This window comes from Rana temporaria, chromosome 10 (assembly GCF_905171775.1).
Source record: "Rana temporaria chromosome 10, aRanTem1.1, whole genome shotgun sequence".
Lineage (NCBI taxonomy): Eukaryota > Metazoa > Chordata > Amphibia > Anura > Ranidae > Rana > Rana temporaria.
Window position 1 is genome coordinate 133,976,678 of NC_053498.1, and position 6,000 is coordinate 133,982,677.

Here is a 6,000-nt window from a genome sequence, read left to right on the forward strand (position 1 = left end):
TCAAAATCCCCACGAATTCCGTCCGCGGTGACGTGTCGCGCCGTCGCCGCGATGATGACGCGGCGACGTGCGCGACGCTGTGATATAAGGACTTCCACGCATGCGTCGAATCATTACGACGCATGCGGGGGATGGATTCGGACGGATTGATCCGGTGAGTCTGTACAGACCAGCGGATCAATCCGTTGGACTGGATTCCAGCGGATCGATTTCTTAGCATGTCAAGAAATTTTAATCCGCTGGAAATCCATCCCCGGGGACAAAAATCCGCAGAAAAAGGTCCGCTGGATCGTACACACCAGGGGATCTATCCGCTGGAACCGGTCCGCGGATCAATTCCAGCGGATCGATCCTCTCGTGTGTACGGGGCCATAGGAGTTTATACTCTTAATGGAAACGGTGGACTCGAGTGTCAGCGACAATGAGTCAGTAAAGCATGGATGGAATCATGGAACGGCAAATCAAACAAACGATCGAAGAAGCTCAGGGACTCCAGAAGTGACTCAGAAGGATGTATGGATGATTGCCAAACAGGAATGCTAATGACCAGGCTGGGGGGGGGGGGGGGGTGTTCTGCAAAGAGAAAAATTCCTCCAGTGGTGTAGGTCAAAAAAGCAAGTTTTTTTATTTAAAAAAAAACATACATGGATAAAATGTGATCACAATATAAAAGCAATGTGGGGAGCATGAGCCAAGCCAAACGTGTTTCGTCCAAATTGGACTTCTACTGGGGCATTCATAAAAACTGGGCTGATATGTGTAGCACTATGAAGTTCTTTCTGCTCAACGATATTTATTGAAGAGTAGAAATTTGACAGGTTTCATGACCAGCCTCTCCTCCTGGCCTTTTGTTTTTATGTCATCCAGTCTGTTGCTCTTTAACGGTTTCAAAGTCTAGCAGCCGGTGGAGCTCAGAGCACATTTGTAGAGCACATCTCTGTGATTTAAATATGTGTAGTGCACTCATTGCATTTTAAATGAGCCCCTTAGCGCACCTACATGACCGGAACGTACACCGGTTGATTATGTATGTTGATGAAGATAATCCGTCACCCCTTTATGCAGATACAAAAATAATCTCAAAGAGGTGACCCCGGCCTTCGCATAGATTTTGCGCTTTAAAAAAAAAAATCTATCTTTCCAAAGAAAATTAAATCATAGCATGCCTAATCCATTGTCAAGCAAATCAGTAAACACAAAGACTAATCTTTGTACTAAATGTCAGTAATTAGGGGTGAACAAGTTCTTCCTTGTTGGCTCAGGAGCTGCTGAACATCTTACGCCGCGTCCGCGTTCTGCCGTTAATTAGATGTAAAAATGAAAGGCCAGGAAGGAGGGAAGTAAATAAGAGCAGGAAATGGATGGCATTGAAGGCTTCCTCATTACCGAATTCTTCCCTCTACACAGTAGAAATAATACCGATAATAAAGCTTAAATAGGACAGTCGGGGCTCCCAGATAAGCCTTTTGAAGTGGCATTTATGTGGCTAAAATGTGATGTGCCTCTTTTTAATTAGATTCTATAAATAATTAAACAATTTTTGCAGTCACAGGCTGTAGAAAAGGTGCAATGGCTTTTATTTGTGCTAAGACCTTTTTTTTTCTGTCATGTGAACAAAAATTGTATGTGATTTGTTCTGTTCTGTTTTGCAACATAAAATAGTATTAAAGCGGAACTAAAGGCAAAAATACTCACCTATGCCCAAACGGTGCCACACCTGTGAAGTCCCTCTACGCTGTCGAAATCTTCTCCCTGGCTTCTTCCGGGTGCCGGTCTTCAGCTCTTTTGATTGGTCATTGCAGGATGACATCACTCCCATGCAGTGCCAGGATTTGTTCATTCAGTACCCAGGGCGAGGATGCAGGACTGTGTGGTCCCTCCCCCACTGATAACGCATGACATGTGATAGGCATTGTAACGGGAGGGTACGTGGAACCCAGAATCCCTTAGAAAGTATGGGATACCCTTGATTCAGTTTCCCATGCACCTCCTATGTCTAAATCACCCTATGCATATTGGGGGCACAGTGTGAGCAAGAAAATAATTGACATTAAGAATATGTCTTGGATTACTTAAAATGGGACAGTGATATTTATCCACAATATCTCCCATATATATGCCATATTAGAAAGACTCATTCATACTGTTGGGACATATACTGTAAGGAGATGCTAATTTCATCACCTCCAGCCACCTGTCTGTCTGTTGTCTGTTATAATGTAAATGAGTCTAGGATAACTTCTAAGGGTCTTTTATTGTGGCTTGTGCTATTTGACCCTGTAATTGTGTGAAGGAGTTCTGTGTTGATTGGTGATAATGTTGATTGTGTCTTCTGAGCCTAAAGGTCATGTCTCTGAGTCATCTTGGCTGCTTAAAGGGATTAGTTAATTAGCTCATGTTAATTAGGTCTGGTCACAGGTGTATTTTCAGAGAAATTTGAGCAGGATATGTATGCACCTATTCTTTTACTGTATATAAGCCTGTAGTCTTTCAATAAAGATTGTGATTCCTGCTTGAACCTCAACATGGAGCTTCGTCTCGTATTTGGGGGAGAATTATTCATATGGGTTTTTTGTTCGGCTGATTGGAGTGTCTGGTAGCTGCCTTGTGTTCGGGAATGGAATATCATAAACAACTTTAAACCCTTTCATACTTGGAGTGTCATTACAGGCATACTCAGGGCTTTTTTCTCAAAGAATAGGTGCAGGTATTCTCCCCTCTTCCAAGTCACCCCTTGTCTCCACCCCTAACCCACCTCCAAGCACTGTCCCTTGGTTCCACCCCTACCCAACTCCCAGTACTGCTCCTTTAAAAGTTGGATTCCCACCTATGCAGTTTTCCACATTCATAGTTTCATAGCTGGTAAAATGGAAGAAAGACACCAGTCTGTTTATTTATGTCAGTACTATTTTCATATCTCTGCATATTGCGTTTACTAAGATGCCCATTTAACATTTCCCACTGACATCAACGATTGTGGAAGGTAATAAATACAAATTCCCAGCTCACTAACCAGCCAGCCTGCAACACACTGAATTGACCCGTCTAACAGTTCACGCTACAAACAAGGGGGCATATTCTTAAAGATCTGAGGCGGCGGAACGTATGTCCTTTACGTTACGCCGCCGCAAGTTTAAGTGGCAAGTGCCTGATTCCCAAACCACTTACCTGTAAACTTGCGGCAGCGTCGCGTAAAGTCCACCCGCGCAAGCCCTCCTAATTCAAATGATCCTGGTAGGGGGCGTGGATCATTTAAATTAGGCGCGCTCCCGCGCCGATCGTAATGCGCATGCTCCGTCGGGTAAATTACCCGACGTGCATTGCGCTAAATGACGTCTCACGGACGTCATTTGTTTTGACTGTAACGTAAATGGCGTCCAGCGCCATTCACGGACGACTTACGCAAACGACGTTAAATTTTCAAATTTCGACGCGGGATCGACGGCCATACTTAACATTGAGTACACCACCTAGGGGGCATCTTTATCTTTACGCCGCGTATCGCTTACGGAAACGACGTTAAAACACTACGGCGGGCAAGCGTACGTTAGAGAATCGGCGTGACTAGTCATTTGCATATTATACGCTGACCGCCACCTAGCGGTCAGCGTAAATATTGCAGCCTAAGATACAACGGCGCAGGCCGTCGTATCTTAGGCATGTTTAAGTGTATCTCAGTTTGAGAATACACTTAAACATAGGATCGGACTTACGTCGGCGTATCTGCTGATACGCCGGCGTAAATTATTTGAGAATATGGCCCAAGGGGTTTAATTTACATTTGCAAATACATGCATAAGCTGCAGCGGCCGCAGAAAGCTGCAGATTTGCACTACAGTCCATGTAACATGGTTTCCTATGGAACACGTTCTGAAGTGCAAATCTGCAAAAAGCACTAAAAATGCATCGGTGTGAATTCAGCCTTAGAGAAAACAGAACAAAGTATAATTTTTGCTACAGTCCAGTGACCTATGGGTCACGTTCACATCTGTGCATTTTATGGAACGGGCCAGGGACTTTGTTCTGGTTTCTGGTTCCAAAGACTTCAATGGATCAAAAACGCAAAATGCACCTAGAAGACAGCACAAGAAGAAGATGGTACTGGGAGAAAACGGCACTGGAAGAAGATGGCACCGGAAGAAAATGGCACCAGAAGAAGACGCACCGGGAGAATACAGCATAAGAAGAAGACAGCGCAAGAAGAAGACGGCACCAGAAGAAGACAGCACCAGGCGAAGATGGCACAAGAAGAAGACAACACAAGAAGAAGACGGCACCAGAAGAAGACAGCACAAGAAGAAGACGGCACTGGAAGAAGACAGCACAAGAAGACGTCACCGGAAGAAGACAGCACTGGGAGAAGACGGCACCAGAAGAAGACAGCACAAGAAGAAGACGGCACCAGGAGAAGACGGCACCAGAAGAAAACAGCACAAGAAGAAGACAGCACTGGGAGAAGACGGCACCGGAGGAAGACAGCACAAGAAGAAGACGGTACCGGGAGAAGATAGCACAGGGCTTCTTTTATGATAAAGGACTGGTCAAAAACCCGCTCTTGTTTTTTTAAAACATTTCACTGCTTTTTGGGTTGAATGGGTATGAGGCACAATGTACCCCATACCCATTCACATGGGGTGGGTCAGGATCTGGGGGCATCCTTGTTAATGGGGACTTCCAGATTCTGATAAGCTCCCCGTCTGCAGACCCCGACAACCATGGCCAGGGTTGTCGGGAAAAGGCTCTTGTCTCCATCAACATGGGGGCAAGGTGCTTTAGGGTGGGGGAGCACAGAGCCTCACCTTGCTCCAAAGCACCCACCCCCCATGTTGAGGGCATGCGGCCTGGTATGTCCAGGAAGGGGGTGCTCCCTTGTCCCCTCCCTTTGCTGAACTGCCAGGCTGCATGCTCAAATAAGGGTCTGGTATGGATTTTGGGAGAGCCCACACCATTTATTTTTTTAATTTTGGCACAGGGGTTCCCTCCAAATCCATACTAGAGCAGAAGGGCCTGGCATGGACCTGGGGAGTGACCCCATGCTGTTTTTTTGTGATTTTGTTTTGCTGGCAGACAGCTGATGACCCATCGGTTGTTAAGGACACAGCGGCCGGCTTCCCGGCCCCCTCCTTAGCAGCCAGCAATATACAGTGTGTTTACAGTGTTTTTAAAGGGAAAAAAAAGTAAAACGCAAAATGCATAAAAAAACTGCACACAGAAACACATTAAAAAGGAGGGTTTAAGGCCTGTTTTTTTGTGCGTTTTCAATTTTACAGAAACACACTACAGTCCATATAACATGGTTTCCTATGGATGTAGTTCACATTTGTGCATTTTATGGAAAGGGCCAGGGACTTTTTTTTTTGGTTTTTGGTTCCATAGACTTCAATGGATCAAAAATGCATATTGAAAAATACAAAATGCACCTGAAATACGCAAACTGCAACCTTCATGAGTGTCAATCAGGCTTTAAAACACAAAACGCACTGCAAAACGTGCTTGAAAAACGCATTAAGCGCAGCCTCATAGATGTGAACCTAGACTCAGGCTGGATTCACACCTATGCATTTTTAGTGCTTTTTGCATTTTGCAGATTTGCACTACAGAACGTGTTCCAAAGGAAACAATGGGCTGGATTCAGGCAGATTTGCGTTTTTTTTACGGAGGCGCAGGGCAACGTTTTTGACCTGCGCCCCCCCAAATTTACTGCGCTGCCCTTGATTCACGGAGCAGTAGCTCCGTAAATTGCGTGGGCGCGACGGCAAAATGCCCGGCGTAAGCGCGTGCAATTTAAATGATCCCGTAGGGGGCGGGAATCATTTAAATTAGGCGCGTTCCCGCGCCGATCGTAGAGCGCATGCTCCGTCGGGAAACTTTCCCGACGTGCATTGCGGCAAATGACGTCGCAAGGACGTCATTTGCTTCAAAGTGAACGTGAATGGCGTCCAGCGCCATTCACGAATCACTTACGCAAACTACGTAAATTTGAAATTTTGCGACGCGGGA